The following is a 27,700-nucleotide window of genomic DNA, read 5'->3' as shown; positions in this document are numbered from 1 at the left end:
TTCCCCTCAAAACAGGTTCTATCTTCTTCTCTAAATTGATCAATGGGAAGCCCTGCCTTTGATATTATTCCATATCTTCTGAAATGAGGTTCCTTAACTCTAACTTCAAAAGACCCAAATCAGCAATGAATTGCAAATTAAGAATTCTGAAATTGCCTGGCTGAAAAAGGGCAGGGAATCTGACAAATCAGTTTGGCAGTAAAGATCACCAATCTGGTTTTGGAATTACTAAAATGACACCATATTGGAGGAGACAGTGAGTTGGTGGAATTGTGTTCCTTATGATCAAATCAATGAAATACCACATTCTCTATCTGCCAGTGGCACCCATCCTGTCAGGACGCAACTTGATAGAGAAAATGTTACCCTGAGGACCACCAACCATGTGGTGATGCTACAGAGTGTCCATCCCCAGAAGGTGTCTTTAATTGGTCTATGTTTTGTGTCTCCAGAAGACCTGGGTCTCCTATAAATTAAACCATGAAAAGGAAGATTAATGTAGCCTAGCATCCAGTCTTATCAGAAAGCGCTCTGTTTAAAATACTGGACTGCAGTACTTTAAAGACTCCTCAGAAAAGCCATACATGGTACAATTCTCTTCTCCCATCCCCATTCACATAATGTTTTAATGGACAATGAACAGCTAGTTTTATAAACAAGCAGAAAGGCGCTGGAGATGTTAGGAGAGGTATAAAGACTGAGAGTTTTATATTCTGCAAGTAGAACTACATGCAAAATCCAATTTAGCCATTAGTCTCACAGTAAGAGTTAGAAATGACCTTTAGAAAGAGTGAAAGGGAGTGGGGAAGGCAGAAATAGTGTGTTTTTGATGCAGTTGTGGATGTCATGGGCTTTCTCCTTGAGCTTTCATTTTTTTCTTTATTACTTTGCCCTGTGGTTAGATCTGACCATCTAGAGGCAGGCATTAGTGTACACACTCCTTCTTTTCTGTTCCTATGTGCTGAAAGTGACCTTCAGGATCATAGAAAACCTTCCTTCAATCCAATGCCACAAAAGTAGCAAATATTTTCCAACATTTACCACGTCCCCTGCATGTAAGGGAGGAAAAAATTTTAATTAATTAAAATAAATAAAAATCTCCCCACATATAAGAAGGCTCAGAACTTTTGCTCAAACACTAACAGCTCCCGACATAACCATTCTCTTTTGAACAGTGTTGTTAGGAAGTTTTGCCTTCTTTCAAGCCAGGATCTTTGTTTTTTGGGGTTATTTTTTTGCGGGGGGTGGGTCGGGTTCATTTTATTAACAGCAATCATCAGCTTTCAACCAGCAGCAGCTATCCATCTGGAGTTGTGAGGGTGGACTTGCCCCCTCCTCAATGTTGTCTTCTTGAAGGGTACACATTGTCTTGTCTTTCCTGTTGACTGTCTGATCCTTAGCTGAGAGGGGAAGAGGACTATAGGACCTAAAGACAGTGCAAGCAGCAGGCCAGCAGGAATGGGAACTCAGCTGTAATTCAGCAAAGGGGAAAGACCATCATTCTATTTTCTTCTTGTACCAGTGAGAGCTTTACCAAGGTACTAGCACCTTCGGCTCCTGCTCAGAGACTCCAAGGGCACCCAAATCTCCAGGTCAGTGCCAGACATGGCCTACAACACCGTAAGGGAAGCTGGGAAGACAACTTGGGAGGTGGTCCAGCCCCAAAGGGGCATCCATGGATTGGATGCCTACATTGATTGGATGGTAGCCCCCAATGCTAGGTGGTCCTAAGCCCTGGAACCTGTGAATGTGGCCCTATTTGAAAACAGGGTCTTTGCGGATGTAATCAGGTTAAGAACCTCAGGATGAAATCATTCTGGATTTAGGATGTGCCCTATATCCAATGACATGTGTCATAAGAAAAAAAAAACAGGAAGATTTGAGGCGCAGACACAGAGGAGGCCACGTAAAGGTGGAGGCAGAGACTGGGGTGACCTGGCCACAAGCCTAGGAAAGCCAAGAGCCAGCAGCTGCTAAGAGAGGCAAGGAAGTATCCTCCCTAGAGCCTTGGTAGGGAACATAGCACTGCAGTACCTTGATTTTGGACTTCTGGTCAAGTCAGCATCTATATTAATGCAACTTAGATCTACTGCTCCTAGTTTTGACCCTGACCCAGTGTCCTGCCTGTGACTTTCAAATATGCAGAGTTTGTTTTTTTCCCCTTCAGCTTTTCTTCCTTTATGGTTTTCAGACCCTTCCACAAATTTATCAGAGTGACACTGCTCATACTCCAATTTGTCTAAGTCCCTTTGAAATGAAAGCCAGGAACTAGATTGTGGGTTATGAGGGACTTTATCATATTACCACCATCCAAATGCCAAGCACATTACCTCTTCTCTCTATGCCATCATCATTACCCATTACCACAAGGACAGACTGCAGCCTTCAATAATCAGTGCTGATAAAATATTGTGGCAGGGAAAATGTATAACAAATCTGTTTGGCAAGTCTGCAACCCTACAACTAGCTTACAAAACTGTAGGTTCAAGTTGCTTTAAAGGGAATTTGAATTCATTCTGTAAGAGCCTACTTAGATAACTCAAAAAGAAGAGCTTCCGGTACTTCATGATCCATAGACCTGGGGGAGCTGATCAGGGGTTTGCATGTGGAATGTAATGATTTCAAATCCAGGTTTAAACTATCTTGCATTACACTGGGCCATCTGTATCAAATCAGCATAAAGCAACCTGGCAAAATCCTTTTCAACTCCATATTCTAAGTGCTCAGTTGTACACTAAAGATGTGATTTGAGCTTTTTGTTTTTTTCCCACATTTTCTATGTTTTTATTTGAAGCAAACAATTGGGTCAGACTAGAGGGACTCAGAGTTATAAAGGTCACAGATAGAGTTTTAGCATTATAAAAATGCCAAATAAGGATGTCCCTTATATAGGAAAGCAAGGAGTATTTCAAGAGAGGATAACTCCGTTTAATATAGTCACTTAATATATTATAAATATGTTATATAAATATATGTTACTATTGATATATCATAAAATGTCTAAAAATGATAACTATAGCTATGCCACTAGTAGATTAAAATGAATTGAGAAACTCTTTGGCAGAACATGGTTCTTTCTTCATATAACTAGAGCTGTATTGGCTTGGATATATGGACAACCATGCTATTCCAGGAAAAGGGGCATCTGTATAGCCTAACACACTGAGCCCTACCCCTACCTCTCAAAGGTGGATAAACCAGATATGGCAGTCATGCTTGGTATCAGTCATCTGGCCATTCTGAAACTGGATTTCCTTCCCACACACACTCCCCTTTCCTGCCATCTCATGTCCAAGTAAAATATCAATCAACTACAAATTACCATATAGTCTTTCACTGGGGAATCTGAGGCCTATGTGGGCCACTAAGGGAAGGCCTCTCATAAGAGGGTTACTTGAAAAAAATAACCTGTTGAGGTTTGGAGTTTTATTATTTCTTTTTAGAAAAAAGAGAAAATTTACAAGATGCAAAAGTCTCACACAATACATTATCATTGATGATTGTTCTCTTTACACAGGCACTGGCTTGGCCAGTGTTGGGAAGAACATGGACAGCATGAATGCATTTGAAACCCATCCATCATGGACACACAGAAATAAACCACAGTGTGAAAGAAGAACTCAATAACAAATGATATCGGACCAGCCTGTTCCAAAAGTAAGCCAAGGCATTACAGGGGCCAACAAAGTCTTCCTGTGGGGGAGGCACAGGTGTATTCCCTGCTGCCATGAGCACAGGGGACACTCCCCTGCACTGGCAGCACCCACTTCTTCTATCAGACCACAGCAACAACAGAAAATGGTAACACTCCTTTGGTGTTTTCTGCAGGGCTCCTCAGGTTACCAATTTCTTATTTCTGTCTTCCTTTTCATGATTCAGTTCCAAATTCTTAAAGCAGTATAGGTGTTTAGCATCTTTCATGAATTTTTCAGAATCCAGTTCTGCCCAATGATAATGCACTAAAGAGAACAAAGAGAAGACAATATCTCAGAAGGATCCCAATATTTGCCTTCAAATACTATTTAAAAATATTGCTAAGCATAATAAAATAGCTGAGGATACCCTTTTTCAAGTTCATACAATTAAAGTAGCATGACAGTGTTTCACTTTACCATGAAAAATCTGCAGTGTTGTCATGTATAAATGCGAATGCCTTTTCACCAAAGAGTTTCCAATTTATTAGAACTTCATTCTTAGAGTTCAAAAAGATAACCAAACCAAATATCTGGGAATTAAACAATACACTTCTAAATGGCCCCTACAGCAAAAAAAAAAAGTCACAAGGCAAACTGGAAAATATTCTAAAGTGAATAAAAATGAAAATACAATATAGCAAAATTGAGATACTCACCTAAGGTAGTGCTTAGAGGGAAATTAATACCATTAAATGTTTATAATAGAAAAGAAGAAAGCTGTCAAGTCAGTAATCTGAATTTCCACCTTAAGGAACTAAAAGAATTAAAGCAAGGTAAACCCAGAACAAACAGAAGTAGGGGGATAATAAAGACAAGAACAAAAGTGAAATTTCAAACAGAAAAACAAGAGAAAATAAAAGGTCTATAAAATTAATAAAACTCTTGCCAGACAAGGAAAAAAAGACAAAAGTTACAAATACCAGGAATCTAAGAGGCAACATTAGTACAGATTTTATAGGTATTTAAAGGGTAAAAAAAAGATATATCACAAGCAACTTTATGCCCACGTGTTAGACAATGGATGAAATGGACTAATTCCTTGAAAACAGGTACAAAGCCTCATCTCCAAACCCTTGTAACAATAAGGGAGGCAGAGGGGTGCCATACTAAAGAAAGCATAGGGACAGGGAATAAACAAACCATTTTTTCTTGGGATAGTTTCAATACTGCCTGGGGTATGGGACATTCTTTGATATAAGATATCCAAGTGTCTTGAGTTTCTCTGTAATCTGAGTCTACAACAAAACCAGCTGGCCTTGACAAGATATGTGAGGCAGCTATTTGCCATCAAGAGTTTAACTAAATCCTAAACTTAACAGAGCAATTTCTATTCCCTTATATCTAAATTCTAATTGAATGGACTTCAGTAAAAGCCAAAAATTCTGATAACAGGGGGCTGCACACAGTAGTGCGATATCTGTGAAAATGCTCCCAGATGCATTCAACACAAGCAACATTCTTAAGAAATTAATTATGAGCAGATGCCTCAATGGAATTAATAGATTTCCGTTCCTAAACCCAGCTTGATACTGAGGTCCATGAGCCCACTAAAGGAAGGGTAATTTCAACTGTCCCTAGTCGTTGTTCTTTGGTTCTGTCTGGACCCAAACAAGGAACTGAAACTTCCCCAAGGCCTACCCTCATGCGTTGAAATACATCTGTCAAGGTCCTGCATGACTTCCTAAGAAGTATCTGAAAGACCATGAGAGGGTAGAGAAGATACAACGTAATTCTTGGAAACCATACTACTTTCATTTTTTAAGTCAAGAGAAGCAACCCATTTTTTCCCTATATTTTAATCAAGATGCAAACCCAAACCTAAGAACTCTAAGACCTATTATTACTTCTCTTGTCACCTGAATACTAGTAACTGAAATCATGAAATTCGTTCTCACAGTGACCTTTGGCAAACTCCATCTTCTTGGTATGAACTAAAACCTTTGTTTTTGAACTCAAAATGAGCTTTGAGATTCTGCTTGAGTACATTATTCTTTTACACTTACTTCAATTAAATATTCTACATGTTTAATGCTTTGATATAATAAATATATGCTTCATATATTTGATGTGCAGGTGGAAGTGATAAGGTTTACTGTAGAAGAATAAATGACCTAGAAAATGTTCATGATATTCTGTTAAGTGATAAATGCAGGTAACATTAAACATACAGTATGTTTCTAACTTTAGATAAAGAACAGAATTAGCTATTTAGAGAAAATGTTATAAAAGCATTATGTTAATAATTATTTCCTTAGTATAATGTGATGGCAGATGACTTCTATTTTCTTCTTTGAGCATTTTGGCATCTTTGAAATGTTCTACAATGAATGAGCATTAGCTTTGCAATAAAAATAGCTTTTAAAAGAAATTTTATATGAGAAAGACAACTTAGGAATTCTACTTTCCTCCTAGAGAATCAGAAAATTGGAAGGAATTCTGAGAGGTTTCAGCCCAGGATTTCTCAAAGTTTTTAGGTAAACCACTCAGGCATAGGGACTTTATAAAGTGTTTAACTGGGGGTTTACAACTAAATGTCTTCAGAACTGTGTTACAAAGCAGCTCAAGTGTCCATCGGTAGATGAGTGGATAAAAAAAAAGCTGTGCTACATTTACACAATGGAATACTACTCAGCTTAAAAAAGAAGGAAATCTTACCTTTTGTGACAGCATGGATGGACCTGGAAAGTATTATGCAAAGTGAAATAAGCCAGTCAGAGAAAGACAAATACCATATAATCTCACTTATATGTGGAACCTAATGAACAAAATAAACTAACAAAATAGAAACATACTCGTAGATAACAGAAACCAGACTGACAGTTGTCAGAGGGGAAGGGGTTTGGGGCAGGGTGAAAAAGGTGAAAGGAGTTAAGGGATTAAACAAAGAAAAATAAAATTCATAGACACAGACAACAGTATGGTGATTACCAGAGGGAAGAGGAGTTAGGGGGAGGTAGAAGAAGGGAATGGGGGGATAAGTGGTGATGGAAGGATATTTGATTTGGTGTGGTTAACACAGTACAATGTACAGATGACGTATTATAGAACTGTACACCTGACACCTATATAATTTTATTAACCAATGTCACCCAAATAGATTCAATAAACAAACAAACAAATAAATAAATAAAGAACTAACTGTGCTACTACTGGGAGCTCTAACAGGCAGACCTAATCATAACATCAACATTAGTATTATAAGTAATTAGCTTCCAACTGCATTCAAGGGCTTTTGTCCAGCAGTTAGCCACTGCCCCATTACAATACACGGATTGGTCAGTAGATGCTTTTTTTAAAAAAGATTTTATTTACTTATTTTTAGACAGAGGTGAAGGGAGGGAGAAAGAGAGGAAAAGAAACATGAATATGTGGTTGCCCCTCATGTGCCCCTGACTGGGGACCTGCCCCGCAACCCGACCGACCATGTGCCCTGACTGGGAATCAAACTGGCGATCCTTTGGTTTGGTTCACAGGCCAGCACTCAATAGTCACACCAGCCAGGGCTCAGTAGGTGCTTTTAATTTCCAACCTCACTTTTAACAAATATTCCCTCTCATTTTCTTAAACATAACTATAGGAAAACCTAGGGGCCAGGTTGCTGGTTATCAACTGGGAGCAGGTGGAGATCATGAGGCTCACATAGCTGGAAGCATAAGCAGGGAGGTAGGTCCCTTTGCCAGATGAGAAATGAGGAGAAGTCATGTTCAAGCTGATAAACACATGATTCTCTAGACTAGTGGCCCATTGATGCTTAAAATTGGGAAACCCAGGAAAAGAGGAAATGTGCCTCCCTCTGAGAGGATGATGTGTTTCCAAATGCTTTTTTTTTTTTTTTTAATGTTCCAGTGAGCCAGGTGAGATATTTGAGAGCCTGTAGGTTGAGGACACCTGACACGCAGCAGTAAGAAGTATCTGATAACTTAGCACCACAACTTCCTAGCCTTATGAAAGAAGTTGCTGGAGTGGTTCTTTTTTACTCCCTGAAAACATCAGTAACATTGGGGAACAGCAGAACCAAGAACCCTCAAGAGTGCTAAAATGCTGTCTCTCAAAGATGCTGACTTTTGCTGACTGATCTGCTTCTGGCTTTAGGCCATTAGAACAACCACAATAGGTAAGTGCTAGAGTTAGGATATACCCAAATCACAGACCTGCTCTCCAAATGACTGTCAAAAGAGTCAAGCCATTAATTATTTCAGGTCATGGCTGGGGATCTAATCTGAATTCATGTACCTAGAAAAGAAAGGCTATTCTATGAAAAACATAAAAGTTACTGGGAAGTCAATGATATCAGTGCAGGATTCACTCAGACCTTCTAACATTGTTAGAGATTCCAGTGAACTCTCCCTGAGTTGTCAAAATAGAGAATCTCTTCCTTTGCTCGAATGCTGATGGTCCCACTTGGTGTTGAGAAAATGGGGACAGTGATTCAATATTCTAATTAATAAAATAAAACTTGGTGTGATATAATAAAGCAAGCAGGAAAAAACCCTGATGTTACCTAATAGTGGAAGAAACAAAATCTGATGGCAATTAGTTCTTTGGCTTAAATTCTACCCCATCTATTTCTTATGTATATTGTACATATTTAACCATGTCAATCTTACAGAACTTACACTGGTTCCAATGATGGTGTAAAAATCTAAACTCAGTCCCTGTACTTAATGCTGTCCAACTGAGCTTTTTGAAAAGATAGATTTGTTCTGCAGACACTGCTAGCCATATGTGGCTTTTGAGTACTTGAAATGTGGCTACTAGGATGGATGAAATCCATTTAAATTTTAATTAATTTACTTTTTAAAAAAATATGTTTTATTTTATTTTTCCCTCAGCAAGGCTTGCACCCACCGAACAGTACATATAATTACAATATTATTGTCTATATTTTCTTTTATTTAAATTTTATTTCAATTTATTTTTTCAAATACATTTGTCTCTGCTTACACCCCACCACTTTCCCTTGCCCCCTCCCTCCTTCCCTTCCTCAGCTCTTCCCCTTTGGTTTTGTCCATGAGTCCTTGCTACATGTTTCTTGACTTTCCCCTTCCCTTCCTTTTCCCCACCCCCCCTCCCTCCTTCCCTCTTGTCTCTGTTGATTTCTTTTCCTTTCAGTGCTGCTGGTCTTATTTTCCTAGGATCTTGGTATTGTTGCTTAGTTTCCACTTATAGGTAAGATCATATGGTATTTGTCTTTCATCCCCTGGATTATTTCGCTTAGCATAATGCTCTCCAGTTCCATCCATGCTGTCCCAAGTTTAGTAGTTCTTTTCTTCTTTCTGCTGCGTAGTATTCCATTGTGTAAATGTACCATGGTTTTCTGATACAGTCATCTACTGATGGGCATTTCGGTTGCTTCCAACACTTGGCTATTGTAAATTGTGCTGCTATGAACATTCGGGTACATAGGTTCTTTTGTATTGGCGTTTAGGTGTTCCTAGGGTATAGTCCCAGCAGGGGAATCACTGGATCAAAAGGCAGTTCCATTTTCAGCTTTTTGAGGAAATTCCACACTGCTTTCCACAGTGGCTGCACCAGTCTGCATTCCCACCAACAGTGGACTAGTGTTCCCTTTTCTCCACAGCCTCGCCAGCACCTGTTGTTTGTGGATCTGTTTATGATGGCCATTCTGACTGGTGTGAGGTGGTACCTCATGGTGGTTTTGATCTGCATTTCTCTGATGGCTAGTGATGCAGAGCATCCTTTCAAATGCCTCTGGGCCCTCTGTATCTCCTCCTTGGAAAAGCGTCTGCCCAGGCCCTTTGCCCATTTTTTGATTGGATCCTTTGTCTTCTTGGTGTGGAGTTGAGTGAGTTCTTTATATATCTTGGAGATTAAACCTCTATCTTATGTATCATTAGCAAATATATTTTCCCATATGGTTGGCTCCCTTTTCATTTTGCTGATGTTTTCTTTAGCCATGCAGAAGCTTCTAATTTTGATGAGGTCCCACTTGTTTATTCTTTCCTTTATGTCCCTTGCTTTAGGAGACATATCAGTGAAAAAATTGTTGTGTGGGATATCTGAGAACTTCCTGCCAATGTTCTCCTCTAGGACTTTTATGGTGTTGCGACTTATATTTAAGTCTTTTATCCATCTTGAGTTTATTTTTGTATATGGTGTCAGCTGATGATCCAATTTCAATTTTTTGCATGTAGCCATCCAGCTCTCCCAACACCATTTCTTGAAGAGGCTATTATTGCTCCATTTTATGGTTCTGCCCCTTTTGTTGAATATTAGATGCCCATATAGACCTGGGCTTATTTCTGGGCTTTCTATTCTGTTCCACTGGTCTATGGGTCTGTTCTTCTGTCAGTACCAGATTGTTTTGAGTATAGAGGCTTTGTAGTATAGTTTGATGTCCGGTATTGTGATCCCTACTACTTAGTATTTCTTTCTAAAAACTTCTGAGGCTATTTGGGGTTGTTTATGGTTCCATATAAATTTTTGAAATGTCTGTTCTATTTCTGTGAAATATGTCATTGGTATCTTAATAGGGATTGCGTGGAATCTATAAATTGCTTTGGGTAGTATGGACATTTTGATGATATTAATTCTTCCAATCCATGAGCACGGTATATGCTTTCATTTATTTGTGTCTTCCTTAATTTCTTTTTTCAATGTTGCATAGTTTTCTGCATACAGGTCTTTTATGTCTTTGATTAAATTTATGACTAGGTACTTTATTTTTCTTCTTGCTACATCGAATGGTATTTTTTTTCTGATTTCTTCTTCTATTGCAATTCTGGTGTACAAAAATGCCTTTGATTTTTGAATGTTGACTTTGTATCCTGCTGTTTTGCCAAATTCACTTATTAGGTTGAGGAGTTTTTTGGTAGAGTCTACAGGGTTCTCTATGTACACTATCATGTCATCTGCAAACAATGATAGCTTTACTTCCTCCTTTCCTATTTGGATGCCTTTTATCTCTTTCTCTCGTCTACCGCTGTGGCTAGGACTTCCAATACCATGTTGAAAAGAAGCGGTGACAGCAGGCACCCTTGGCAAGTTCCCGATCTTAGTGGGAAAGCTTGTAGTTTTTGCCCGTTGAGTATGATATTGGCTGTAGGTTTTAATATATGGCCTTTATTACATTGAGGAATGCCCCATTTATTCCCATTTTGCTGAGTGTTTTGATCATAAATGGGTGCTGTACCTTATCAAATGCTCTTTCTACATCTATCGAGATGATCATGTGGTTTTTGTCTTGTCTTTTATTTATGTGATGTATCACGTTTACTGATTTGCGTATATTGAACCATCCCTGCATCCCTGGGATGAATCCCACTTGATCATGGTGGATAATCTTTTGAATGTATTGCTGGATGCGGTTTGCCAATATTTTGTTGAGGATTTTAGCATCTATGTTCATGAGCGAAATTGGCCTGTAGTTTTCTTTCTTTGTAGGGTCTTTATCTTTTTTTGGGAATAGGGTGATGCTGGCCGCATAGAATGAGTCTGGGAGTCTTCCCTCCTCTTGGGTTTTTTGGAATAGTCTGAGAAGGACAGGGGATAGCCTTTCCTCAAATGTTTTGTAAATTCTCCTGGGAAACTGTCCGGCCCTGGGCTTTTGTGTGCTGGGAGTTTCTTGATGACTGCTTCAATTTCCCCAGCTGTTACCGGTCTGTTCAAGCTTTCTGTTTCTTCCTCCTTCAGTGTTGGGAGATTATACTTTTCTAAAAATCGCCCATTTCATCAAGATATTCAAATTTCTTGGCATATAATTGTTCATAGTAGTTTCTGACGATCCTTTGTATATCTGTGGTTTAAGTTGTTATCTCTCCTCTTTCATCTGATAATATTAATTTGGGTCGTCTCCCTTCTATTATTGATGACTCTGCTTAAAGCCTTGTCAATTTTATTATCTTTTCAAAGAATAAGCTTCTGGATTGGTTGATCCTCTGAATTGTTCTTTTTGTCTCTATGTCATTCAGTTTTGCTCTAATCTTGACTAGTTCCTTCCTTCTACTTGCTCTGGGATTTATTTGTTGTCGTTCTCCTGTTCTTGAAGTTGCAGTGTTAGGTCTTTTATTTGAAATGTTTCTATCTTTTTTAGGTAAGCCTGTATTGCTATGAACTTCCCTCTCAGGACTGCCTTTGCTGTGTCCCATAGGTTTTGGACTGTTGTCTGTTCATTTTCATTTGTTTCCAGAAATTTTTGGATTTCATCTCTTTTCTTATTATTGTTTGATAACCCATTCATTGTTTAATAGTCTACTGTTCAGTCTCCATGAGTTTGCAAGTTTTTGAAGTTTCTCTTGGAGGTTGATTTCCAGTTTCAAGCCCTTGTGGTCCAAGAAAAAGTTTGGTATTATTTCAACTTTCCTGAATTTGCTGAGGCTTGCTTTGTGTCCTATCATGTGGTCTATCTTTGAAAAACTGCCATGAGCATTTGAAAAAGATGTGTATTTTTCTTCTTTGGGAGGTAAAGTTCTATATATGTCAGTTAAGTCTCTTTGATTCAGTGTGTCATTCACCACCACAATTATTAATGTTTTGTTTGGAAGATCTGTCCATTTTTGACAGTGGGGTGTTGAAATCCCCTGCTATCAGTGTGTTGCTGTCTATATCTTTTTTGAAGTCGTCCAACAATTTCCTTATAAACTTGAAGGCTCCTATATTGGGAGTATATAAGTTTACAATGTTGATGTCTTCTTGATAGATTCTTCCTTTAAGTATTATAAAGTGCCCCTCTGGGTCTCTCTTTATGACCTTTGTTTTGAAATCTACTTTGCTGATACAAGTATGGCAACCCCGGCCTTTTTCTCATGCCTATTTACTTGAAATATTTTTTTCCATCCCTTTACTTTCAATCTGTGTAGATCTCTTGCTCTGAGGTGGGTCTCCTGTAGACAGCATATGTGTGGGTCATGTTTCCTTATCCATTCAGCTACACTGTGTCTTTTGATTGGGCATTTAGTCCATTCACATTGAGATATATTACTGATAGAAATTTACTCATCTTTTCTCTTTGTACCTGTGTTCTTCTCTCTCTCATTCTTTTCCTTCATCTGCTTAAACCAGTCCCCTTAGCATAGTTTGGATTCTGGTTTGGTAGAGATGTATTCTGTTAGCCTTCTCTTGTCTCAGAAACTCCGTATTTCCCCTTCTATTTTAATGGAGAGCCTAGCTGGGTAGAGCAGCCTTGGCTGTAGGCCCTTGCTTTTCATGGCTTGGAATATTTGTTGCCATTCCCTTCTGGCTTGGAGTGTTTCTGTTGAGAAGTCAGCTCCTAGGCATATTGGGGCCCCCTTTTATGTTACTTTCTCCTTCTCCCTTGCTGCATTGAGGATTCTCTCTTTGTTTTTGACATTTGCCATCTTAATGATGATGTGTCTTGGAGTGGACCTCCTTGAGTCCCTCTTGAGTGGGGTCCTCTGTGCCTTCTGGATCCATGAGAGCCTTTCTCTCACAAATTAGTGAAATTTTCCATGATTACGTTTTCCGAGGAGGTTCTCTATCCCTTGCTCCTCTTCTTCTCCTTCTGATATCCCTATTATATGGATATTATTGCGTTTCAGGTTGTCCTGCATTTCCCTAAATGCCTCTCCATTCTTTTTGGGTCTTTTTTCCATTTCTTGTTCTTTCTGGGAACTTTTTTCTACCTTGTCTTCCATCTTACTGATTCGATCCTCGGCTTCATCCAGCCTGCTTTGGATTCCTTCTACTGTGTTCTTCAATTCAGAAATGGTATTCTTCATATCCTCTTGTGTCTTCTTGATAGTTTCTATGTCCTTTTCCAGGCTGATATATTTGCTGTAAGATCCTGATAGTTTCTCTGCAGTTTCTCATAGTTCTCTTTGAGCTGGCCGAGCTCATTGAGCTTCCTTAGAATCATTGTTTTGAATTCAGTATCTGATAGTTTCCTTGCCTCTATTTGTTTTAGGTCTTTCTGTGGGGAGTCCCTTTTTCCACTCATTTGGGTGGAACTTCTTTTTCTTCCCATTTTTGTGAGAGTCTGTTAAGTATTTTCGTCCTTTTCTTTCTGGGCCTGCCTCTGATGATATCAGTTGTTGACCCTATATGACCTTGGGTTGTTCGTTTGAGCCTTCCAGGAGTCTACTGTCTGTGTCTGATTCCAATTTGGGGCTGTTCTGTGACCCCTTAGGCCAAGGATCCACCACCTGTGTGGCCTGCATTTCAATCGCAGGCAGTCTGATTCCTGTGCGCCCCTCTTCTGCCTCTTTGGGGGCACACCATTCCAGCCCACAATGGAGACTACGGAACGGGGAGGGAGCCGGGACTTCCTGGTTCCTCCTCCCATTCTTTCCCCAATGCCTCTGTTTCCAGACTCTCCTCAGGGGCCTCCGGGCAGTTCTGTGACCCCTTTGGCCAAGGATCCACCCTGTGCGGACTGCGTTTCAATCACAGGCAGTCTGGTTCATGTGTGCCCCGCTTCTGCCTTTTTGGGGGCGCGCCATTCCAGTCCACAATGGAGACTACAAAATGGGGAGGTAGTCGGGACTCCCCAGTTCCTCCTCCCATTCTTTCCCCAACGCCTCCATCTCCAGTCTCTCCTCAAGGCTCTCCCAGACAGTCTGCACTCAGTCCCCCAGCTCACATCACAAGTTGTGTGCAGAGTGCACAAAAGGCAGGTTAATTGATTCCCTTATGCCTGAGCGAGATGGTAGCTGCAGAGTGGGAGGTGAGTTATAACCCAAGCTCCACCGGCCACTGTGTTAGTTCTCTTCCCAAAGTTTTCCTCACCAGTCTTTTCCCAGGCACCAGCCCACCCTGCTGCCTCCTCTACCCAGCGATCAAGGAGGGTGGCTGCAACTGCAATTTTTGCTTTGGCCCTTAAATGTCTCTTTGCATCCCCAGCCACCTGTCTCTGGCAGAGAGTGCCCCTAAGCTTTTCAGCGTTGCGTTTTCTCTGTATTTTCTTGGTTTTAGCTGCTGTAGTTTAGGGATTCCTGTTTATGATTCAGACCCCGTTCTTCTCGGGGGAAGCTAACTGGCCGTTTCAATATCCCTCTGGTGCTAGTGTCCGTGGGTACCCAGCCCACCCTCTCGAGCCTCCACCGCACTTCTCACCCCTTGGGATGTGTGAGTCGAATCCACTGTCCGTGGCTCCAAGTCTCCTCTCCCACTATCGCTCCACTGCTTTCCAGGTGATTACTCCACTATTTAGTCGCAGTTCCAGTTTGGTCTTGGTAGGAGGTCAGCGTGACTCCCATTTACTCCTCCGCCATCTTCTCTCCTATCTATTGTGTATATTTTCTAAGCTGTACTTTACATCCCTGTGATATTTTGTAACTGCCAGTTTGTACTTCTTAATCCCTTTAACCTTTTCCAAAGTTCCCGAATACCTTCCCCCCCCCGCAAAAAATCTGACAACCATCGACATGTTCTCTGTGCCTGTGAGTCTGTTTCAATTTTGTTTGTTCATATATTTTGTTCTTTAGAGTCCACATATAGGTGAAATCATATGGTATTTGTCTTTCTCTGATTGACTTATGTCACTTAGCATAATACCCTCCAGGTCCATCCTTGTTGTCGCAAATGGTATCATTTATTCTTTTTTATGGCTGAGTAATATTCCATTGTCTATATGTAACACATCTTTAGCCATTTGTATTTTCTTTCTTTCTTTTTTATAACTGCTTTATTTTTTAATTTATAAATCATGTTTGTTCTATTACAGTTGTCTCAATTTTTCCCGTTAGCCCCCTGAACCCATCCCACCCCCACCCCCCACTCCCACAGTCAATTCGCATTCTGTTGTCCATGTCCATGGGTCATTCATACATGTTCATTGTCTAGTCCCTTCCCCTTTTCACCACCATTGTCCTCTTTCCCCCTCCCCTCTGGTCACATTCAGTCTACTCCATGTTTTCTTGTCTGTGGTTTATTCTGTTCATTAGTTTATTTTGTTGAATAGAGTCCACTTATAGGTGAGATCATATGGTATTTGTCTTTCATCAACTGGCTTATTTCACATAGTGTAATATTCTCCAGTTTCGTCCATGTTGTCACAAAAGGTAGCAGTTCCATCTCTCTCTCTTTCTTTCTTTCTTAAATGCAGACTGATTTTATTTATTTTTTTAAATGTCAATGTTAATTATATTAAAAAATTTAAAACCCTTATAAAGTCTCAGCAATTAAACCAACATGATGCCAGCACAGAAATTATCAAGTAGATCAATGAAATATAATGAACATTCTAGAGACAAATGTATGTATCTAACAACATATGATTAAGTTGGTATTTCAAGTCAATGGGTAAAATAAGGCTTATTCAACAAATAAGGTGCATGGACCACTATTACTTGAAATAAAACAAATACAGAGCCCTATTTCACACATTATACAAGAGAGATTTAGGTGAGTTAAAAATCAATATTTAGAATCTAATGAGTTTTAGAAGAAAATAGAACTAATATTTTTCATGCTCTGAAGTAAAATATGCAAACCTAGAAGCTATAAAGTAAATATTGACATTATGACTATATAAAACATTTAACTATATAGTAATATACATATAAAAAAGTTAAAGGACAAGGAATATAATAGAAAAGTATTTGTAACACATTTAAAACATGGTTAATAGGGTTGTTTTTTTTTTTAATTTCTACAAACGTTTGATCAGTAAGTGTGTAAAGAATATCGAAAAGTCACTTAAGCTTTCTTTTAAAAAATAAAAGAAATAGGCAAGAAATATACAAAAACAGGTTTAGCTTCAACAAACAGTAAAGGAACAATTAAAATAACATCATTGTCACGATCAGATTAATGAGTATTAATAATATTAGTGAGATCAAGTATTGGCAACTCAAAGGAACTGGGTATTCATAGAAACTTTTTCTTCATCTTAAAGCAGTCCCTTTAGCATATTTTGCAGTGCTGGTTTGGTGGAGGTGTATTCTTTTAGCCTTCTTTTGTCTGGGAAACTCCTTACTTTATCTTCCATTTTAATTGAGAGCCTTGCTGGGTAGAGAAGTCTTGGTTGCAGGCATTTGCTTTTCATGACTTGGAATATTTCTTGCCATTCCCTTCTGGCTTACAGTGTTCCTGTTGAGAAGTCTGCTGCTAGCCGTATTGGGGCTCCCTTATATGTTACTATCTCTTCCTCCCTTGCAACATTCTTTGAATGTTGCCATTTAATCATGATGTGTCTTGGAGTGGGCCTCATTGAGTTCCTCTTGAATGGGACCCTCTGTGCTTCCTGGAGTTGTATGACTTTTTCTCTCCTCCAATTAGGGAAATTTTCCATCATTACTTTTTTTTTTTTTCATTTTAATTTATTTATTTATTTTTAATTAATTTATTTACTTTTTAAATACATTTGTCTCTGCCTTCCCCCCCATCTTTCCCTTGCCCCCTCCCACCTTCCCTCCCTCAGCTCTTCCCCTTTGGTTTTGTCCATGAGTCCTTGCTATCTGTTCCTTGACTTTCCCCTTCCCTTCCCTTTCCCTGCCCCCCCCCCTTCCCTCTTGTCTCTGTTGATTTCTTTTCCTTTCAGTGTTGCTGGTCATATTTGCCTTGCTTCTTTGCATTGTTGGTTAGGTTCCACTTATAGGTGAGATCATATGGTATCTGTCTTTCGCCCCCTGGCTTATTTCGCTTAGCGTGATGCTCTCCAGTTCCATCCATGCTGTTGCGAAGTTTAGTACTTCTTTTTTTCTTTCTGCTGCATAGTATTCCATTGTGTATATGTACCATAGTTTTTTGATCCAATCATCTACTGATGGGCATTTAGGTTGCTTCCAACACTTGGCTATTGTAAATTGTGCTGCTATGAACATGGGGGTGCATAGGTTCTTTTGTATTGGCGTTTTGGTGTTCTCAGGGTATAGTCCCAGCAGGGGAATCGCTGGATCAAAAGGCAGTTCCATTTTCAGCTTTCTGAGGAAATTCCACACTGCTTTCCATAGTGGCTGCACCAGTCTGCATTCCCACCAACAGTGGACTAGAGTTCCCTTTTCTCCACAGCCTCGCCAGCACCTGTTGTTTGTGGATCTGTTTATGATGGCCATTCTGACCGGTGTGAGGTGGTACCTCATGGTGGTTTTGATCTGCATTTCTCTAATGGCTAGTGATGCAGAGCATCCTTTCAAATGCCTCTGGGCCCTCTGTATCTCCTCCTTAGAAAAGCATCTGCCCAGGTCCTTTGCCCATTTTTTGATTGGATCGTTTGTCTTCTTGGAGTCAAGTCGAGTGAGTTCTTTGTATATCTTGGAGATCAAACCTCTATCTGATGTATCATTAGCAAATATATTTTCCCAAATGGTTGGCTCCCTTTTCATTTTGCTGATGTTTTCTTTAGCCGTGCAGAAGCTTCTTATTTTGATGAGGTCCCACTTGTTTATTCTTTCCTTTATGTCCCTTGCTTTAGGAGACATATCAGTGAAAAAATTGCTGCGTGGGATATCTGAGAGTTTCCTGCCAATGTTCTCCTCTAGGACTTTGATGGTGTTGCGACTTATATTTAAGTCTTTTATCCATCTTGAGTTTATTTTTGTGTATGGTGTCAGCTGATGATCCAATTTCAATTTTTTGCATGTAGCCGTCCAGCTCTCCCAACACCATTTGTTGAAGAGGCTGTTATTGCTCCATTTTATGCTTCTGCCCCCTTTGTCAAATATTAGATGTCCATAGAGACCTGGGCTTATTTCTGGGCTTTCTATTCTGTCCCACTGGTGTATGGGTCTGTTCTTGTGCCAGTACCAGATTGTTTTGAGTATAGTGGCTTTGTAGTAGAGGTTGATGTCCGGTATTGTGATCCCTCCTACTTTGTGTTTCTTTCTCAAAATTGCTGCAGCTATTCGAGGTCGTTTATGGTTCCATATAAATTTTTGAAATGTCTGTTCTATTTCTGTGAAATATGTCATTGGTATCTTAATAGGGATTGCGTTGAATCTATAAATTGCTTTTGGTAGTATGGACATTTTAAGGATATTAATTCTTCCAATCCATGTGCATGGTATATGCTTCCATGTATTTGTGTCTTCCTTAATTTCTTTTTTCAATGTTGTATAGTTTTCTGCATACAGGTCTTTTGTGTCTTTGGTTAAATTTATCCCTAGGTACTTTATCTTTTTTCGTGCTATATCGAATGGTATATTTTTCCTGATTTCTTCTTCTTCTATTGCATTGCTGGTGTACAAAAACGCCTTTGATTTCTGAATGTTGACTTTGTATCCTGCTGTTTTGCCAAATTCACTTATTAGGTTGAGGAGTTTTTTGGTAGAGTCTACAGGGTTCTCTATGTACACTATCATGTCATCTGCAAACAATGATAGTTTTACTTCCTCCTTTCCTATTTGGATGCCTTTTATCTCTTTCTCTTGTCTGACCGCTGTGGCTAGGACTTCCAATACGATGTTGAAAAGAAGCGGTGAGAGTGGACATCCTTGTCGTGTTCCCGATCTTAGTGGGAAAGCTTTCAGTTTTTGCCCGTTGAGTATGCTATTGGCTGTAGGTTTTTCATATATGGCCTTTATTACGTTGAGGAATGCCCCATTGATTCCCATTTTGCTGAGTGTTTTGATCATAAATGGGTGCTGTACCTTGTCAAATGCTTTTTCTGCATCTATCGAGATGATCATGTGGTTTTTGTCTTTTCTTTGATTTATGTGGTGTATCACGTTTACTGATTTGCGTATATTGAACCATCCCTGCATCCCTGGGATGAATCCCACTTGATCGTGATGGATAATCTTTTGAATGTATTGCTGGATGCGGTTTGCCAATATTTTGTTGAGGATTTTAGCATCTATGTTCATGAGCGAAATTGGCCTGTAGTTTTCTTTCTTTGTAGGGTCTTTATCTGGTTTTGGGATCAGGGTGATGCTGGCCTCATAGAAGGAGTCTGGCAGTCTTCCCTCCTCTTGGATTTTTTGGAATAGTCTGAGAAGGACAGGGGTTAGCTCTTCCTTAAATGTTTTGTAAAATTCTCCTGGGAAACCGTCTGGCCCTGGGCTTTTGTGTGCTGGGAGTTTCTTGATTACTGCTTCAATTTCCCCAACTGTTATCGGTCTGTTCAAGCTTTCTGTTTCTTCCTCCTTCAGTGTTGGAAGATTATACTTTTCTAAAAATTTGTCCATTTCATCCAGATTTTCTAATTTCTTGGCATATACTTGTTCATAATAGTTTCTGATGATCATTTGTATTTCTGTGGTATCAGTTGTTATTTCTCCTCTTTCATTTCTGATATTATTAATTTGGGTCCTCTCCCTTTTTTTCTTGATGAGTCTGCTCAAAGGTTTGTCCACTTTATGAATCTTTTCAAAGAACCAGCTTCTGGATTGGTTGATCCTCTGAATTGTTCTTTTTGTCTCTATGTCATTCAGTTCTGCTCTAATCTTGACTATTTCCTTCCTTCTACTTGCTCTGGGATTTATTTGTTGTTGTTTCTCCAGTTCTTCAAGTTGTAGTGTTAGGTCTTTTATTTGAAATGTTTCTATCTTTTTAAGGTAAGCCTGTATTGCTATGAACTTCCCTCTCAGGACCGCCTTTGCTGTGTCCCATAGGTTTTGGACAGTTGTCTGTTCATTTTCATTTGTTTCCAGAAATTTTTTGATTTCTTCTCTTATCTCATTATTGACCCATTCATTGTTTAAAAGTGTACTGTTCAGTCTCCATGAGTTTCCAAGTTTTTGAAGTTTCTCTTTGAGTTTGATTTCGAGTTTCAAGGCCTTGTGGTCTGAGAAAAAGTTTGGTATTATTTCAATTTTCCTGAATTTACTGAGGCTTGCTTTGTGTCCTATCATGTGGTCTATCTTTGAAAAACTGCCGTGAGCATTTGAAAAGAATGTGTATTTTTCTTCTTTGGGATGTAAGATTCTATATATGTCAGTTAAGTCTCTTTGATTCAGTGTTTCATTCAGTGCCACGATATGTTTATTAATGTTTTGTTTGGAAGATCTGTCCATTTTGGACAGTGGGGTGTTGAAATCCCCTACTATCAGTGTGTTGCTATCTATATCTTTTTTGAAGTCATCCAACAATTTCCTTATAAACTTGGGGGCTCCTATATTGGGAGCATAGAAGTTTACAATGTTGATGTCTTCTTGATAGATTCTTCCTTTAAGTATGATAAAGTGCCCCTCTGGGTCTCTCTTTATGGCCTTTGCTTTGAAATCGACTTTGTCTGATACAAGTATGGCAAAGCCAGCCTTTTTCTCATGTCCATTTGCTTGGAATATTATTTTCCATCCCTTTACTTTCAATCTGTGTAGGTCTTTTGCTCTGAGGTGGGTCTCTTGTAGGCAGCATATGTGTGGGTCATGTTTTCTTATCCATTCAGCTACCCTGTGTCTTTTGATTGGGGCATTTAATCCATTCACATTGAGAGATATTACTGATAGAAACTTACTCATCTTTTCTCTTTGTACTTGTGTTCCTCTCTGTCTCATTCTTTTCCTTCATCTGCTTAAACCAGTCCCCTTAGCATATCTTGGAGTGCTGGTTTGGTAGAGATGTATTCTTTTAGCTTTCTTTTGTCTGGGAAACTCCGTATTTCTCCTTCTATTTTAATGGAGAGCCTAGCTGGGTAGAGCAGCCTTGGCTGTAGGCCCTTGCTTTTCATGGCTTGGAATATTTGTTGCCATTCCCTTCTGGCTTGGAGTGTTTCTGTTGAGAAGTCAGCTCCTAGGCGTATCGGGGTCCCCTTGTATGTTACTTTCTCCTTCTCCCTTGCTGCCTTGAGGATTCTCTCTTTGTCTTTGACATTTGCCATTTTAATGATGATGTGTCTTGGAGTGGACCTCCTTGGGTCCGTCTTGAGTGGGGTCCTCTGTGCCTCCTGGATCCATGAGAGCCTTTCTCTCCTCAAATTAGGGAAATTTTCCATCATTACTTTTTCGAGGAGGTTCTCTATTCCTTGTTCCTCTTCTTCTCCTTCTGGTATCCCTATTATACAGATATTATTGCGTTTCAGGTTGTCCTGCATTTCCCTAAATGCTTCTTCATTCTTTTTGAGCCGTTTTTCCATTTCTTGCTCTTTCTGGGAGCTTTTTTCTACCTTATCCTCCATCTCACTGATTCGATCCTCAGCTTCATCCAGCCTGCTTTGGATTCCTTCTACTGTGTTCTTCAATTCAGAAATGGTATTCTTCATATGCTCTTGTGTCTTCTTGATAGTTTCTATGTCCTTTTCCAGGCTGATATAGTTTGCTGTAAGATCCTGATAGTTTCTCTGCAGTTTCTCATAGTTCTCTTTGAGCTGGCTGAGCTCATTGAGCTTCCTTAGAACCATTGTTTTAAATTCCATATCTGATAGTTCCCTTGCCTCTATTTCATTGAGCTCTCTCTGTGGGGAGTCCCCTTTTCCACTCATTTGGGGAGAACTTCTTTTTCTTCCCATTTTTGTGAGAGTCTGTTAAGTGTTTTTGTCCTTTACTTTTCTTTCTGGGCTTGCCTCTGATGATGTCAGTTGTTGACCCTATAGGGCCTTGGGTTGTTTGTTTGAGCCTTTCAGGAGTCTAATGCCTGTGTCTGACTCCTGCTTGGAACAGCTCTGTGACCCCTTTGGTCAGGGCTGGGCTATTTTTTGGGATCTCTCTGCGCTCTCACGAGAGCTCCTTGAGCGCGTTCCCAGCGCGGCAGGGTCCCCCACCTGCCTGGGCTCGCATGTGCTTGCCCCAGACCAGGGGGCTTATTCACGACCTCCCGTGCTCATCTGACCTCCCTGGCACGCGAGCTTCGCGGCACTGGTCAGTTTAGAGTCTTCTATTGTGTGTTTTCCCCGCTTTTGGCTCTTTGGGTGCGTTGCTTGCCCTCGCCAAATGGGGACTACGGAAATGGGAGGAAATCAGCTCTCCGGTTAATCCTGTTTCTGGTCTCTCTTCCAGGGACTCTGGGCAGCTCTACTTATTTTGTGGGCTGCTCCGCAATCGCGGCGGGCGGGTCAATTTACGCCTGCCCTTGCCCCTCTGTGCAATCCCTCGCAGGCCGTATGGGTGCCAGTCTGTGTGAGGCCTTGCCGGCAGGTGCAAGCGTTTGCCAGCCCGCGTGGGTCACACACACGCTCGCCAACCCTCGCCAGTCACTCGGCGCAAGTGTGCGCGCCTGCTCTGGGTGTTTTGGGGGTGTCTATGTTTGCTTTTCGGCTTTTGGCTCTTTGGGGGTGTGGCCTCTTCCCGCGCAATGGAGACTTCGGCAAGGAGAAGGAGTCAGGACTCCCCGGTTCCTCCTCCCGTTCTTTCCCCAATGCCTCCGTTTCTAGTCTCCCCTCAGGGGCCTCTGGGCAGTTCTGTGACCCCTTCGGCTGAGGATCCAACCCCTGTGCGGACTGCGTTTCAATCGCAGGCAGTCTGGTTCATGCGCGCCCCGCTTCTGCCTCTTTGGGGTCGCGCCTTTCCAGCCCACAATGGAGACTACCGAACGGGGAGGGAGTCGGGACTCCCCGGTTCCTCCTCTCGTTCTTTCCCCAACGCCACTGTCTCCAGTCTCTCCTCAAGGCTCTCCCAGAGAGTCTGCACTCAGCCCCGCAGGTCACACGCGCACAAGCTGTGTGCTGAGCGCACAAAAGGCAGGTTAATTGATTCCCTTATGCTTGAGCGAGATGGTAGCTGCAGAGTAGGAGGTGAGTTATAACCCAAGCTCCACCGGCCGCAGAGTCAGTTCTCTTCACAAAGTTTTCCTCACCAGTCTTTTCCCAGGCACCAGCCCACCCTGCTGCCGCCTGTACCCAGCGATCAAGGAGGGTGGCTGCCGCTGCAACTTTTGCGTTTGCCCTTTAAATGTCTTTTTGCATCCCCAGCCACTTGTCTCTGGCAGAGAGTGCCCCTAAGCTTTTTGGGGTTGTGTTTTGTCTGTATTTTCTCGGCTTTAGCGGCTGTAGTTTAGTGGTTCCTGTTTATGATTCAGACCCCGTTCTTCCCGGGGGGACGCTAACTGGCCGTTTCAATATCCCTCTGGTGCCAGTGCCCGTGCGCACCCAGCCCACCCTCTCGAGCCTCCACCGCACTTCTCACCCGTTGGGATGTGTGAGAGTCGAATCCGCTGTCCGCGGCACCAAGGCTCCTCTCCCACTATCGCTCCACTGCTTTCCAGGTGATTACTCCATTATTTAGTTGCAATTCCAGTTTGGTTTTGGGAGGAGGTCAGCGTGACTCCCTTTCACTCCTCCGCCATCTTTTTCCTCCTCATTTTAATTTTCCATCATTACTTTTTCAAACAGGTCCTCTATCCCTTCCTCAATCTCTTCTCTTTCTGGTATCCCTATTATCCAGATATTATTACATTTCATGTTGTCCTACATTTCTCTAACTGCCTCTTCATTCTTTTTGAGTCTTTTTTCATTTTCTTGCTGTTTCTGGGAACTTTTTTCTACCTTATCCTCCAGCTTGCTGATTCGGTCCTCAGCTTCATCTAGCCTGCTTCTGATTCCTTCTACCTTGTTCTTCAATTCAAAAATGGCATTCTTCATTTCCTTTTGTCTCTTATTGATAGTTTCTATTTCCTTTTTCATGCTGATATAGTTTGAGTAAATTCCTTGTAGTTTCCCTGTAGTTATTGGTCCTTCTCTCTGAGCTTACTGAGCTCATTGAGCTTCCTTAGAACCACTGTCTTTGAACTATCAGTATCTGATAGTTTACCTGCCTCTATTTCATTTAGTTCTCTTTCTGGGGATTGCTCCTTTCCCTTAGAGTGCGGTGTATTTATTTGTCTTCCCATTATTTGTTAGACTCTTCTCTTTTGCTTCTGATTCTTAAATTGATGCCTCTTGATTTCCTGACTTTGTGGTGTTAACTTCTATGGTTGGAGACCACTGCTTTTACTTCCTGGATCTGCCTCTGATGATGTCAGATGTTGACCCTGTCCAACCTTAGGCAGTCTGTTCGAGACTTTCAGGAATCTACTCTTTGTGGCTGTCTCCTTCAGCTGTTTATCTATTCTCTCTGCACTCAGCAGGCCATCTTAGACAGCTCAGGGCAGGGTGGGGTCACTCCTGAGGGCGGGGTTCCTCCTGGGGGCGGGGTTACTGGGTTCTTTCACGCTGCTGCCATATAAGGGAAGAATCTTTACTGGGATCCCACCGGCTACTCTCTCCGTTGTCCCCAAAGCCTCCCTGCCCAGTCACTCCTCAAGTGTTGCCAGACCTCTATGCACCTGCTTTCAGTAGGGATTTACTGTCTGTAGCTGCCACTCTGCACACAGCAGGCAGCTTAGACAGCAAGGGGCGGGGTGGAATCCCAGTGGGGGCGTGGCCTCTGCCTGAACAAGATGGCAGTTGACGCATGGGGGATGAGTCAGCACTGAGATCCCACCGGCTACTCTCTCAGTTCTCTCCCCAAAGCCTCCTCCACCAGTCTCTCCCCAGGCATCTCCTGTCCCTGCCTTTGCCAGAGACCACAGTAGGTGGCTGCAAATAAAAATTTTGCATTGGCCCTTTAAACGGTTCTTTGCGTCTCCAGCCGCCTGTCTCTGGCAGAGAGCAACCCTGCTGCTTTTCACAGCTGGCTGTTTTCTGTGTACTTTTTGGGCTCTGGTGCTGTGGGCTAGAGATCCCCACTTTGGTTTAGACCCCGCTCTTTTTGGGCGGGGAGGGGGGGACCCAGCTGGCCGTTTCAATATCCTTCTGGTGGTGCTGCCTGTGTGCGCCCCACCCACCTTCTCAGGTCTGTACTGCACTCACCAGTTAGATTGCGCTAAAGCCAATTCTTCTGCCTCCAAGATTACAAGGCTCCTCTCTCACTATTGTTCAATTGTTTGTTCCAGGTGATTTCTCCACAATTTAATTGTAATTCCAGGTTGGTCCTGGAAGGAGGTCAATGTGACTTCCATTCACTCCTCCACCATCTTGATTCTGCCATGTCTTTTTATTGGAGTATTTAATCCATTTACATTTAAAGTAACTGATTGGCACATAGTTATTGCTATTTCATTACTTGTTTTCTGATTGTTTTTGTAATTCTTCTCTGTTCTTATTCTCTTGTTCTCTTCTATGTTGATGACTTTCTGTAGTGTTGTGTTTGGATTCCTTTTTTTATTTCTTGTCATCTCTTGTAGGTTTTTGGTTTCTGGTTATCATGTGTTTCATATATACCAAGCTATGTTTATAGCAGTGTATTTTAAGTTGATGGTATTAAGTTTGAACGTATTCTATAATCACTACAATTTTTACTCACCCACTCAACATGTTTGGTCATTTTTTATTTTTTACTTCTTACGTGCATGCATGTGTGTGTATCCCTTAATTTACTGTTGTAATTACACATGATCTTCCTATTTTTGTCTATTAACCTTTGTACTAAGTTTAGTTTTGGTTAATCCACTGCTTTTATTATGTTTGCCCTTGTCAGTGAGAATTTTTTCCTTTGGGTATTATTTTCTTATTTATACCTTTTCTTCTCCCCCATCCACCTCTTCCCTTTGCCCCTTCCTCCTCCTTGTTTTGTCTCCTTCTCCTTCTTCAGGAAGAATCTCCAACATTTCTTGTAATACTGGTTTGGTGGTGGTGAACTCCTTTAGCATTTCATTTTCTTGTCTGGGAAGTTCCTTATCCATACTTAGATTCTAAATGACAGCCTTGCTGGATAGAGTAATCTTGGTTGTAGGTCCTTGCCTTCCATCGCTTTGAATATTTTGTGCCAATCCCCTCTGGTCTGCAGAGTTTCTGTGGAGAAATCAGCTGACAGTCTTATGGGAGCTTCCTTGTAGGTAACTGCTTTCCTCTTGTTGCTTTTAAGATTCTCTCTTTGTCTTAACCTTTGCCATTTTAACTATGATGTGTCTCAGTGTGGGCCTCTTTGGGCTCCTCCTGTTTGGGACCCTTTACATCCTGAACTTGCATGTATATTTTCTTTGCCAGGTTTAAAAAGTTTTCAGTCATTATTTCTTTAAATAGATTTTCAATTTCTTACTTTCTCTCTCCTCCTTTCGGTGCCCCAATAATGTGAATTTAATACACTTGATATTGTCCCCCAAATCCCTTAAACTCATTTTTTTAATTTTTTTTCCCTACTGTTGTGGTCGGTTCTTTTCCATTTATCTCCAGGTAATGGGGCAGGAAATAATATTTGAGGAAATATTGCTTAAAGTCTCCAAAATGTACTGAAAAACATATTTACAGATTCCAGAAGCTCAGAAAACCCAAAGCAATACTCAAGATGAGACTTAGATATGACACAGATGTTGAAATTATCAAGCAAAGTAAAATAACTATGATTAATATGTTAAAAACTCTAATGGGGAAAATAGACAATATGCAAGAACAGATGGGTTAATGTAATCAGAGATGAAAACACCAAGAAAGAATCAAAAGGAAATGCTAGAAATAAAAAAAAGCACTGTAATAGAAATGAAGAATGTTTTGATGGACATAGTCAAGGGATGAATCAATGGGTTTGAAGATGAGTCAATACAAACTTCCCAAACTAGACTCAAAGAGAGAAAAGAATGGGAGAAAAAGTAACATACCATCAAAGACCTGTGGGGCAAATATAACAGGCTTAATATGTGTGTAACTAGAATAACAGAAGGAGAAATGAGAGAGTACAGAGAAGAAACACTCAAAGTAATAACAGCGAAGAACATTCCAAACTTAATGACAGAAAACACCAAATCACAGATCTAGGAAGCTTAGAGAACACCAAGTAAAAATCATACCTAGGCAAATCATTAACAAACTTCATTAAAAACACCAAACAAAAAAAAAAAACCCAGAAAATCTTATAAGAAGCCTGGGGTCAGGGCAGGGAGGCAGGAAGGGGTGCACATGGGAAAGCCAAGAACCCACCTTACCTATAGAGGAACAAGGATTAGAATTACAGAGGACTTTTCAGAATAAACTATGCAAGCAAGAGGAGAGCAGAATAAAATATTTAAAGTATTGAAAGAAAAAAACACTGAGAATTCTGTAAAACTGAAATTATGTTTCAAAAGTGAAGGAGAAATAAAGACTTTCTTAGATCTGCACTGCAAGAAATTCTAAAAAGAAGTTCTTCAGGCAGAAGGAACACAATATAGGTCAGAAATTTGGATTCACATAGTGAACTGAGGCGCATCAGAGAAGAAATTAAGGTAAAATAAGTTCTTTTTTTATTCTAATTCATAAAAAG

At 40.7% G+C, this 27,700-nt stretch overlaps 1 protein-coding gene across 1 annotated transcript in view; it reads right to left on the bottom strand.

Moving 5' to 3' along the window:
* Nucleotides 1–3,425: 3,425 nt before the first annotated feature.
* DTD1 (D-aminoacyl-tRNA deacylase 1) overlaps nucleotides 3,426–27,700 on the bottom strand; it is a 293,729-nt gene continuing 269,454 nt past the window's right edge. The window contains exon 6 of the mRNA XM_054574118.1: nucleotides 3,426–3,959. The gene's annotated coding sequence lies outside the window, so the exon portion shown is untranslated. The remainder of the gene's footprint in view (nucleotides 3,960–27,700) is intronic.

This window comes from Pteronotus mesoamericanus, unplaced genomic scaffold (assembly GCF_021234165.1).
Source record: "Pteronotus mesoamericanus isolate MK-2021 breed Mesoamerican mustached bat unplaced genomic scaffold, CSHL_Meso_final contig_25, whole genome shotgun sequence".
Lineage (NCBI taxonomy): Eukaryota > Metazoa > Chordata > Mammalia > Chiroptera > Mormoopidae > Pteronotus > Pteronotus mesoamericanus.
Note: the sequence above shows the minus strand (reverse complement) of the source record. Positions and strands in the feature narration are given on the sequence as shown.